This window comes from Chaetodon trifascialis, chromosome 17 (genome assembly GCF_039877785.1).
Source record: "Chaetodon trifascialis isolate fChaTrf1 chromosome 17, fChaTrf1.hap1, whole genome shotgun sequence".
Taxonomy (NCBI): domain Eukaryota; kingdom Metazoa; phylum Chordata; class Actinopteri; order Chaetodontiformes; family Chaetodontidae; genus Chaetodon; species Chaetodon trifascialis.
Window position 1 is genome coordinate 2,359,421 of NC_092072.1, and position 12,248 is coordinate 2,371,668.

At 46.6% G+C, this 12,248-nt stretch overlaps 1 protein-coding gene across 1 annotated transcript in view; it reads left to right on the forward strand.

Annotated features, from left to right (window-relative positions):
- The first annotated feature begins 5,459 nt into the window (after nucleotides 1–5,459).
- grin2da (glutamate receptor, ionotropic, N-methyl D-aspartate 2D, a) overlaps nucleotides 5,460–12,248 on the forward strand; it is a 169,196-nt gene continuing 162,407 nt past the window's right edge. The window contains exon 1 of the mRNA XM_070984035.1: nucleotides 5,460–5,719. The gene's annotated coding sequence lies outside the window, so the exon portion shown is untranslated. The remainder of the gene's footprint in view (nucleotides 5,720–12,248) is intronic.

Sequence of the window (12,248 nt, forward strand, 5' to 3'; positions counted from 1 at the left end):
GAAATACTGTGTACTGAGTTTTAATACATCCCCCTAATGGCCTCAGTTTTGACCATCCATAAAACCTGAGTTTCGATCTTTGCGCAGGTCGCAGGAGCAGCGTTTCCCAGACCGTTTCCTCTGCCAGCAATTACAGATACATCAACTGTGGGAGCATTACAGCACACATTATACAGGACGTCATTACGAAACCATGCTGCAGGTCAAAGGGAAAAGCTATTTTCAGACCGAGGTGCTCGCCCATCAGCACACCCCGCGTCGGCGGCGGAGAAAGGACACACACGTACACGTTATGGACATTTCCCAGCCCCCCCGACCAAATGAAAGCAACGATTCTGTCTGTAAACACGTCCGCTTCCTTGTTTCCTGTTTCCAGTGCAGCACTAAAATGCTGCTATTTAAAAACTTTAATCAACTCCAAACTTTGGCCTCTCCTCGAATGTGCTGTCAAAGAAATTCAAAGCTGAGCCGCTTTATTTTTTTATTTCTGCTCCTTCGGCTGCGGCGATGATTTTCTCACAGTTTCTGCCCACAACTGCTGAATGAATGCAGAGGAGGAACGCACACACACACACACACACACACACACACACACACTCACACACTTACAGTACAAACACACACACATACACACTTACAGTACAAACACACACACACACATTAGGTTCTTGTGCTGTGTGTGTGTTGATCATAGTCCAGGATCTCACAGTTTTTTTTTCTGATGACTGAATTATTGGAGTTTTATTCTGAAATGTAATTGATCATGTTCACTATTATTTTTATGTGGAAAATGTGTTTGATTGGAAAAACTGACAATTAATCTGAAATCTTAAAACAACTCTTACTTGTAAAAATGCATCGTTAATAATTCTGACAAAACAACAATAACAACAATAACACTTCTGCCTAACGACTCCTTTGACTTCTGATAATTTATTTACATTTTGCTGAAAACACTTGTGAAATGATGAACGCATGAATTTTCCTGGTAATGGAGTTTTTTTTATGGAGTCTTACTGCTACTTTTACTTCAGTAAAATATCTAAATACTCCTCTGAACACTACATTAAAGAGAAGCTGCTCTAATTAAATTGCAATAAAGGATTACGTGACTTTCAAAATAAAAGATGTTGGGATGGATAAAGGGATGGTCGATCAGATGCTGGTGCATCTGGACTGTCAGCACACCTGCATGCAACAGTGTGAGTGCTGTGTGTCCACTGCTTTGTTGTGTTTGCATGCCTGTGTCTATGTGCTGTAATCAGTGTGTGTGTGTGTGTGTGTGTGTGTGTGAGAGAGAGAGAGAGAGAGAGAGAGAGAGAGAGAGAGAGAGAGAGAGAGCGAGCACTGCCCTCTTTGTTTTTTCCTAACCTCTCTCCACTTTGTTAGTACTCTGGCAGGCAGGCTTTTCAGAGCCCAGAAGTCGATTCCTGGTGTCCAATTTACAACAGCGGCACCGCAGCGTAAACAAGAACCAAGATGGCCGCCTGCCTGTCCGTCCGAGCCTCCTTCTGATAATTAGGGACTATTTTTAAATGTCTGCGAGACGGCTGACTGGTGGAGCTGCTGCTCGTCTTTTTTCTACTCATGCCAACAAAACAGAATGTACCATGGCAGCCGGGGGAAAGAACAAGTGTTTGGAGGAAAAGGAAGGGAAACACACACCGCCAGCAACATCCCTTATCACACACACTCACACACACAGAGGTCCATTAATGATGATGGGCTGGTGGAAGATAAAAGCGAGGCTCAGAGATCATTTCATACACTCTGCTGTCCGGAACAATGAGGGTTTGAGCCAGGTGAAAATAGACAAGAGCCTGTTTTTCACCTCTCTGTGCTAAAACGACTGCTGCCTGTCGCTTTCCAACTCCGGGAAAACACTAAAAAAACCTCCAACACTGGCGATTACTTAAAAAGTAATGGCTTTCGAGCACTTGGCGATCATGTAAGTGATAACGGCGATGCGGTTTTCATGCAAATGTCTTCTGATGACAACGTTTTGTGGTAATTACACATGGAGGAGAGTCATTTGGACAACAGAGGAAGGTAATAATTTGTGGAGATACAAATGATTTTAGATTAGGCTAATTGGCCGAAGAGTTTTCTCTTTTTGAGAGCTTAATCTGAAACTGTCATTATCTTCAGTGGGAGAGTGTGAATGGAATATGTTAAGAGGGAGAAGAGGAAAAAGTTGGCGGACTCGGTTGTGAAGAACAAACCCCAACGGTAATTATCATCCATCCCCCTCCGGGCAGGACAGAATGAAAAGTTTCGCTGTCGCCACAATTAAGAGGAGAAATGACAAAATGTGAATTTGAGCAACAGTGAGGCGAGTGAAATACCTGTTTTTTGTTTGTTTTTTCATGGATGCTGATTCAGACTCAACGTTCAAAGCAGGACGTGTTTAATTTTCTGGTGATTGTTTACGACAGTGAAGGAGGACAAGACGAGCAGAGGGGGGGGGGAGTGAAAGAGGAGAAACAGCTGCCTCTTAAGACTCTGCTTTTAACCTCAGAATACAAATCACACGCGGGCCGCCTTTCTCTCCACACTTTCTCTGACAATCAATATTTAATTATCTTCAATAAGTCACAAAATTGCCTATAAAATGCGAAATAAATAAATAAATACAAATCCCCATCACGAGTTACAGCTGCCAGAACTTTCAGATTTCAAAGCTTGTTGTTATTTCAGATGTTTTAGGCGTAAAAATGAAAGTGTTTGTGTGCACGTTGATGTATTTAAGCATCTTTTTCACCGTCTTTCCAGTAACACCTGGTACCTGCAGAAGTTCTCGAATCCTTCAGGTAAATGATCTAAAAATCTTAGTGTGAAAGTGCAGAAAAGAGATTTTGGGCATCAAAAGTTAAAGTATGCAAAACGCGCTTTCATTGTTATATTATTACTATATATTCTATTATTGGATTATAGGACTAATCTACATATTGTGTAACTGTGCGCAGCATTTTACTGTATTACTGGTGGACGTGAGGCTAATTTGACCACTTTATAGACAGCTGGCTAGTTTCATCTGTGGATGCTTTCATGCTTTTTATACTAAACGTTCAATGTACCTTAAGCTTTCAAGTGACTGTAATGAACTAGAAACTACAATATTTTCCTCAGTTGCATGAATCAGAAATAGTTAAATAAAGTAAAACTGAAGGAATCTAAATGTGTTTGTTGTGTTTGGCTTGAGCATGTGATGCAGCTCAGCCTACATTTGATCTGCGGTGGAATTTAATTAAGGCCTGTTCACACTTGGCATTAACACGCGTCTTGGGTGTTTTGGACAGCTCCAAGTGCTTCACTTCACATCTGGCATTTCAGCGTGTCTCCGCATGCGTCTCGAGTGATCACTTGATCTCATTTCCCTGCTGTATATGCAAATAAACATGCACATTTTCTGTCTGAAAAGACCAAATGTGTTGTTGTTCTAACCGGCGGCCTGATTGAAGATCACACAGTGAGTTTCACGTCCATCGGCCGCAATCCATTCGGCTCGTTGAGGCTTCTTCTTGCTGCTCTGCGCTTTAATATGACGCCTTGGTGGGAATACGTTTGTACTTCTGCCTGCAAAGAGGACCTCAAGCCAAAGAGTGTAATGACCCAACGATGCCGCAGAGGATAACGTGACGGTCTGCTTCGCCGTGCGTGAAACCAATATTGATTGTTCTAAGTTACTGTAAGTGACGCCGTGATCTGTTCCTAAACCAAACCAGGTCGCTTTCAGTCCTGAACTGAGCCAAAGCATCATGCTCATTTACACACTTTGATACCAGTTCAGCTCAAACAATGAGGCCATATGCAGCCTCCACCACCTCCAAATGTGGTAAGAGAGATCAGATGTTAGTGCTTCTTAGGTGCTTTCACACCAGTACTTACAGGTGATGGATGATACATGAGTTCTGTACTTTTGCCTGTTTTTATCTGACAGCTTTAGTTACTTTTCAGATAAAGATTCTTTAAAGCAGCGTGACGACGCCAATAAGACACAGATTCAGGATGGTTTAATACACATGACGGTTGGAGGAGAGCCAAGATGGTGAAGGAGGCATGTGTAAGGGTCGAGAAGGGGAAAAGTGGAGTGAAGGAATGAGGATGGAGGGATGAAGGGGTTGGTGGCACGGTGGCACAGTGGAAACACTGTTGCCTCACAGCTAGAAGGTCCCGGGTTTGATTCCTGCTGTGGGTGCTGGTGGAGTGTCCTCCACCATGCCTTCGGTGCCTGCTGCTCGAGGAAAGGGGCCTTTCTGTGTGGAGTTTGCATGTTCTCCCCGTGTTCACCTGAGGCATCCTCCATAAAAAACCCACCAAACCCAATGGTGGGTCCCCGGGCGCCAGTCGGATGGCAGCCCACCGCTCCTGACCTCCCACAGAGGAAGGCGACCAGGATGGGATAAAGGTGGAGGACAAATTTCACCAATTGCATGTCATGTTTGCATGTATGTGTGGTGTGACAAATAAAGGGCCCTCTGATTCTTCATTCTTCTTAATGTAAAATGTGCATTGATTGCTGAAACAATACATACAGTTGTAAGAATCAGCTTTACCTCGACAGCATTCAGATGCTGCTTGGATGAATGAATGAATCAGGGATTAAATGACAATAATATTCATTACAATAAGAGCATTTTTCTCATTGCTGTATTGCTACTTTTACTTAAGTTCCTTGCATCTGACTGTCATGATGCAGAAAAGTCAGATAAAACCTCAAGATTTTGTTCCTTATTGCAGGTTAATATTTTTTTCCACAATTATTCAGAAGCAAATATTATTAATTTAATCCAAGCAGTATCAGCAAGTGTTCATACACTTAAGTGGAGTACTGTAAAATGACTAATCGACTGTTTAAGATTCACATTTTGATGGCCACTTAATTGAAGTGTTTCAGCACAGTTTGTACATAAGCAGGAAGAGTTAGTCTTCAGTTATTCTCCCTCACTGGATGCTTTTGATGAAATGCTGTCAGATTTGAGAGGGAAGACAAAGACAGAGGAGGGGAAAAGGGAGAGAGGATGAGGAAGAGGAGAGCAAAAAAGATGAGTGAGGAAGAAAAGGAATGGGAGGAGGAGGAAAGGAGGTGGGACGGATGAGGGCAAAGAGAGGAAGAGTGAGGGAAGATGGGAGGTCGTGAGGAGAGAGGAAGATAGAAAGGGATGCCGGGAAAAAGAGGGCAAGATGGATGAGGAGAGACCCTGAAAGAAAAAAAGAGGAAAATAATAAAGGAGCGATTAGAAGAAAAAAAAAACTCATCCCACAACGGGCAACTTAGTTTAGCATTCAACACGTGTCGCGGGGAAGTGATGAGGAGAGGGAGAGATGGAGGGAGGGAGGAGGAAGGGAGAGAGAGAGGGAGGTAGAGAGACGTTGCTAGGTGACAGAGCGTACATACTGAATTTTAACAAAATAAGGGGAGAGGAGAGAGTGAGTGAGAGGGAAAGAGAGGCAGCAGGCAGCAACATGTAGCCTCGCCGAGTGGAGGAGAGGTCGAAACTGTGTGCGCGCGTGATTCTGCTGCTTTTTGCGGGGAGGGGGGGTGACATGTTTTCGTTTCATCCCGAGGACATTATCCCGCAACATTAGAATCGATCAGGCTCTATGCCGCAGGAAATGTCCAGCGGAGGGATGGACGGGTGGATTGTGGTGCACGGAGAGAAGACGCGGAGAGCAAAAAGAGAAGAAGAAGAAGAAGAGTGTCGGGCTCCTGAAAACAGTGAGTAAATTCTTTTCATGCCTCATTTTGGACCCTCTCGTGTGTCCCTCTGCTCCTCTGGTCTGTTCCGCTGAAGGTGAAAATGTTGCGCCGTGTCTCAGACAAGTGTCTCCGGCTTTGCCCTTCACATCCCGGCTGCTGGATGCGGGGCGCTGCTGCATTTCCCCGGGGCTTGCTGTGCACGTATGTGCATCCCGGGCTGCTCTCCCCGGCTCGCGGTGACAGCTAGGACGCAGCCGGCCGGTGCGCGAGGCTTTGACCCCTCTGTCATTGATGCGCATGCATGTCGATATGGCCGTGTGTGCATTCACTCAGACGCGCGCTCACATGTACGGACCGGTGCGCAATCCTTCCGTCCCTCCTCTGTCTGTCTTTCTCTCACGCATGAAGTCAGAGCATAACTTAGAGCCAGTGACAGACAGATGCAGGCAGCTGTGATTCAGATGTGACATGTCTGAAAACCCGCATCCTTGCCTCCCCGCGCGCCTGCGATCTCACCGTACAGGCGTTTGCATTCTGCAATTTCCAACCGGTTGTTGCGCATATGTGCGCTATGCCCTCTCCAGCAGCTGTCTTGACCGCACCGAGAGGACTCACATCCCTCACACCCCCCCCCCCCCCCCTTCTCCCAAAACCTCCTTCTTCCTCCCCTCTCCACCTCCCCCCCTTTCAGTATTATTAGCTGTAAGGCAGCTATCAGATCCAGCATCAGTCCTGTGTGTGTGTGTGTGTGTGTGTGTGCGCACATCAGCAGCTGGTGCACCAGCAAGCAGCAGGCTGTGTGTGCGAAGATCACTCCCCAGGACAGACAGGGGAAATTGGGATTCAGTGCTAGGAGCGTGCACCCCTCCATCCTCCTCCTCCTCCTCCTCCACCATCTCCTCCCCAGCCACCACCATAACACACAAACACAATTCCTCAAAGCATGATGAGAAATAACACACTCCTGCCACTGATGATGATGTACTTTCACGTGCGTGTGCGCGTACGAGTGCGTGTGCATCTGATTCAACAGTTTGAATTGAATTTCCAGTCATGTAGTGTAAACACAACGTTCATCCCTGCGCTTTCTGTACAGCAGCCTGTGTGAGCGTTTCTGCTGAAATATGGTTGAAGCTGTAATGGAGCTGCACGGCGGAGTGGGAGCTGCTGGTCACTGTGACATTAGCAGTGAAGGCTCCTCTTTTCTTGGTCTCCTCACCTGTTAAGGGCTGCGGATGCGTGAAGCCACCAGGCCAGTGTGCAGAGATGGTTTCCTCCCTTTGCTAAAAGGCTGTTTTCCTCTCTTCCTTCCTCTAAAAGCACACTGATGTACCACCTGCTCGGATTTCTGACGTCTCTAAAATATAAACTAAGCTGGCGTTTTTCCTCCTGTTTCCACAAACGGTGGCTGTGCAGCAGCTCTATAAGGGCTCTGTCTGAGGCGATAGTAACCATGCCAACAATCTACTGGATATTCTGTGTTGACTGACATTTTGGACATGTTTGTGTGACCTTGTGCCCTCAGTTGTAGTAGAAAAAAACCATCTTGGCTGCACTGTTTTCCTGCTTCCACCATTTTGAGGCCATCCACTGCTGAGGCAGCAGAGTTTTCACGATGCTGCTTCTCAGGCCAGCGGTCCGCTTGGCTCGATCCGAGCATTTTATCTCTTGTTAGATACTTAAGCCAGCCAAGGTATGATGGATAAAGATGGTGGCTTCCTGGCTGATTCCCTCAAAGGCTGCTGGGCTTACTCCATATTCACCCTCACCTTCCCCTTCCTGTAAGGCCGAAGCATCATGTGAGCCTCAGGTCATCCACGCTGCGTTTCCTCAAAGGTGACGGCTGCATTTTCTCGTGTCAGGCGCCTTAAGATGAAACAAAAGGATAAAGATGGCGTCCGGAGCTGCTGTCAGAATCACAGGCGTTGAGTGTGACAGACAGTGTTGGTCTAACGGGAGGAAAAGTAAGAGAAGCTGCACATGTTGATCTCAACGATGTCTCGTTAAACTGTTGATGAGCAGATCCTGAATTTATCTGCTGCGTTCTGTCAAAGCTCCTCACCTGAAAGCAGGCAGGCATGTGAAGAGTGAGCCGATAATGGTTTCCTGCTCGAATTAAAGGAAGAGCCTGAATAAATGAGTCATTGAACGCAGGTGTGATTTACATCCAACGCAGTCTGGTGTGTCCCAGTAAGCCGGGCGGGTTTCATGGTGGAGACCAGCGTTCACTTCCCATCACAGACCTGCAGCTAACGTCCAGATGTTTATGAACCACAGTCTGTCCTGAACTGTGATCACACAGCAGCTGCAACGCACACATATTGTAGGATTGTCCGATATTAATGTCGTTTTCTGGCGTTGTGTTGTGTTTGTGTGTAAAGTTACGTAATTTTCAATCAGGAGGGTGATGGTACATTTGATTTAAGAGCTTAGCTTTTCATTGTTGACTTCCAGTAGAAAGCAGCTTCTGTTTCCTGAAGGAATCTAAATAAGGACAGCTGGTTGTTTGCAGGTTGTTGCTGCAGAAGAAATCTGAATAAAATTCTCAGCTTCTTCACGTTGTGTCGCTGGGCACACGATGGATAAATGACGTCCAACCCTGGAGAATCTGTGCCAAAGAGAGGCTGATGGTGAAACGAACACCTCACTGACAGACTTCATGTTGTCTTTCCATTAATTTCCACCCCCAGATGTCCACTGTTGTAAGGGCTGATCCTATAAGAAGAAACTTGCCGTCAGCTTCTGCTCATCAGGGGGGTTGAAAGGTGCAGACAGATACAAAAATGAATATAAAGGAACAGAGCAGCTAATTAGAGTCATGGCTCAGACGAGACGGAGACAAATCAGGTCCGAGACTGAAACCGACAACTTTTAGTTGTAGCTGCAAGATGATGTCAGCCAATCCGCAGCGCGGTCATTAAGTCCAGCGGGAACAAATTAGCACGATCATTCATTCCCTCACGCTTTTTACAATGTCGCTGCACCAGAGCATGAAAGTTACACCAGACGTCCACAGGCAACAAAGTAATGGCGTCTTTTTAGCTGAACTTCAGACTGTGGCTCCACCTCGGTAAACAAAACAGTCCTCTCAAATTTAACTGTGAGGCTCTTCGGGCAGCTTGTTTTTGAGCCCGCTGAACAGAAATGACGTGTAACCTGAAAGCACCGTCGACCTCGCTGACATCGCTCACGCTGAGAGGAGGTCGTCGCTCCCTGCTGATGCCAAACATTAAAGCTGCCATGTTCTACATTTACATAATAATCGATTCTATATGAGTTGGCTGACTGAACTTTTCCTCGAGGCGCACCCGAAACATCAACTGCACGTTCCTGCTATCAGCTCTTTTTTGGGACTTATTTATGGTTCATTAAGTGCTGTTTCCTGGTGCACATGTTAATCTTACTTGGAAATATGTCAGCAGACACTGACATAATATCTGTGAACAAATGCACAGGCTTGCATTGCTCAGCATGCTAACAACTGCAGGCTGCAATCACTCCATTGTCAATAAAAAGACGCCAGAGGGGTCAAGAAACAGAGACGTCGGATGATCGGACATCATTCAATCCAACAGATCAGACGAGTTCATGTGGAGGAGAAAACAAGCAGAATTACTCCCCTCGGTTTACAGAACCTGTTGAACATTTCAGGTGCGCTCACCCTGAAATTTACCTCCGTGTAAAGTGGTTTAGATTTCGTGGCGAAGCGTTTGGCCTGTTTCCAGCCGGCCTGATGGTCTGACTGCTCGTGTTTTAGCGATGGTCTCCAGATCTTGGCAGTCGCTTTGGCGAGTGCGGCGTTATCATAACTGATAGAAACCGCGGCCAAAGCTGCCAATGTAAGACCCAAGCTGTGTAACTGTCCTTTAAACTGCCATGAGGCCGCTTTTGGATGGACTGTGTCAACAGATTGTAAAATTAGTTTGGAAAAAGCCGACAGGGTTTAACAGCATCTGGTAGCTTGTTAGCTGCGTGTTTGCGATGCATGTATCTGGACGCGCTGCATGCTAACAGCGTGTGTCCAAAATGAAGGGACAAGAAAGGTGGAGACAAAAGAAAGAGGAAGGGAGTAAGGCGAGGAGTCGTGGAGTGAGGAGTGAATGAAAGCTGGAATCAGAGGTACCTTTGTGAAACCTGCCAACTGGTCTGCAGCCTCTCCCTGTTTGAACACAACAGTCCAAGTTGTCATGTGTCATCACTTCCCACAATCCATCACAGAGCAGCGGCGACGGCGAAGCAGAGCGAATGAAGGCTGGCGCTGCCCGTCTCTCTCTCTCTCTCTCTCGCCTCCTCTTCCTGTTGTCAGTCTTCCTCGCTCGCCCTTTGTCTCCGTCTCCTCGCCACAATCACATGCGTTTAATTGTGACACTAAGCCGTCTGAATACTTCATTTCATTCACATAATCCCCGAGTGTTGTTGAAACACACTCTCTTTCATGTGTGTGCGCGCGTGTGTGTAGGAGTGACATCATATCCACTGAAGGGCCGCGCCGCGCCGGGCTAAATGAGTTCAGCCATTTTGGGTCGTTTTCGGGAATCAGCCGGACTTTATTCTGCTTTCATTTTGTCCACTCGCTTTGTTGGAGCTTCCTTCCTTCTTTTATTTCCTGCTCTTCCTTCTGCTGTTTTTTTTTGACTTCCCTTGACATCCCTGTGCCCTTTCCTCCTCTTTCCTCCTTCTTTTGTGCCCTCTTCCTTTTCTTTCCTTTTCTCCTCCTTCCCGGTGCAGCTTTTCTTCTTCACTTCCATCATCTCTCCATCCTCTCCATCCCTGTACCCTTTCATCTTTCCTTCCTTCCTTCTCTCCACCACATCTTATTTCATTTATCTCCTGTTCCCATTCTTCCTATCTCCTTCTCTCCTTCCTACTAGCACCCTTTCATCTTTCCTTCCATCCATCCTCCAGTCCTCCCACCTTTCCTCTCCTTCCTTCTTTTGTTCCTGTTTCTCATTACTTCCCATTGCCTTGTCTTCATTTCCACTCTTCCCTCCATTTTTCCTCCATTTCCTTCCTCCCTCTATTCCTCTTGTTTCTCTTTTCTCTGCTCCGTTCTTCCTAAATCTTTTTCTCTTTTCATCATTAGTTGCTTTTCCTTCATCTTTTCATTCTTTTCGTCCTTCGTTCTTTTGCTGTCCTCTTTTCTCCTTCCTCACCTCTGCTCTGCCCTCTTACATAAATCTCTCCTTTCTTTCCTCTGTTACTCAGCTCATTCCTTCCTCCGTTTCCACCCTCTTTCATTCATCTGTCCTCCTCTTCCTCGTCCCTCCGTCCCCTCCCTCTCGCAGTGGGACCATTCATATCAGCTGATTTTTTTTTCATCCTCTCCTCTTTATCGGCACGCTCCATCAGCCTCTGTGAATGGATTCCTGAGAACAAGGAGATGAATGGACTTGCATTCATCCCTAGGTGCGTTTCATCACGCTTGGACATGACTCCCCCTCCTCCCCCAGTGTCTCACCCCTTCACACACACACACACACACACACACACACACACACACACACACACACACACACACACACACACACACTCTCCTTTGGTATATCTGATGCAGGACTCAGGCCAGTGTCAACAGTGTGGAGAGGAAACTAAGTGGAACAGCCTCCTGCAGCGTCACATCAAGAGAGACTGGTGTTGGGTGGAGGGGGAAGGAGAGAGCGAGGAAGAACGAAGGGAAGTAGGGAGGAAGGAAATGGGGATTGAAGATGAGGTAAAGGAAAGAAAAGGGAGAACAGAAGGAAGAGCGATAAGACGGCGGAGGGCTGGTGGAGGAGACGGCGGTGGAAAGGAGCCAGTGGCTGGAACTGTGAGAGACAAGATGCTGCAGTGTCAAAGTTAATCGATGCACGCCGAGTTAACATATGCCATTTGGTGGACGCATTACAATGTCAGGAGCGAGCGCGCCTCCAGCAGGCGTGGACTCAGTGGGAGCAGCGAGTGGAAAAACAGAACGGAAAACACAGAAGAGCGACCGATTCGCTCTCCAGTTCAGACAAGACTGACGTGCATCTTTAGAGCGTCCACTCATGAGGCGTGCGTTAATACAGAGATTCATACATAAACAGACATATTTCCAAAAGTTTGCAGCCTTTTTTAATGACGTACCCTCACAGTCAGGGGGTTCGGGGAGACCTTCACCATCATCAAGCCCCCGTTGATAGATGAGCTGTGCAGCCACACAGAAAACTCCAATCCACGGCTGCACACGTGAGTCGATACGGAGTAAATGTGTGTCACTGTCACGTTTTAGCCTCGCTCTTCCATTTAGCCGTGCATTTCAGCTGCTCTGCCTGCTTGCTAACTAGTTTATCCTCAGCTGTAACCTTCGGTGTGAAAAGCATAACAATTGATTGTTTTTGGCCCCTTGAGGGCATGTGGTACAGCCGAGCCGTCAACACAACCTGGACATGTTGTCACTAAATTACACGGCGAACAGTTTCTGATTTACATATCCAATTTGAAGTTGTGTTTACAGTCTGTCCACCTGATGGAGTCCAATATTGACTTTCCTTTTAGCTCTGTTTCCACCAAGAATGTCTGTTTAGCT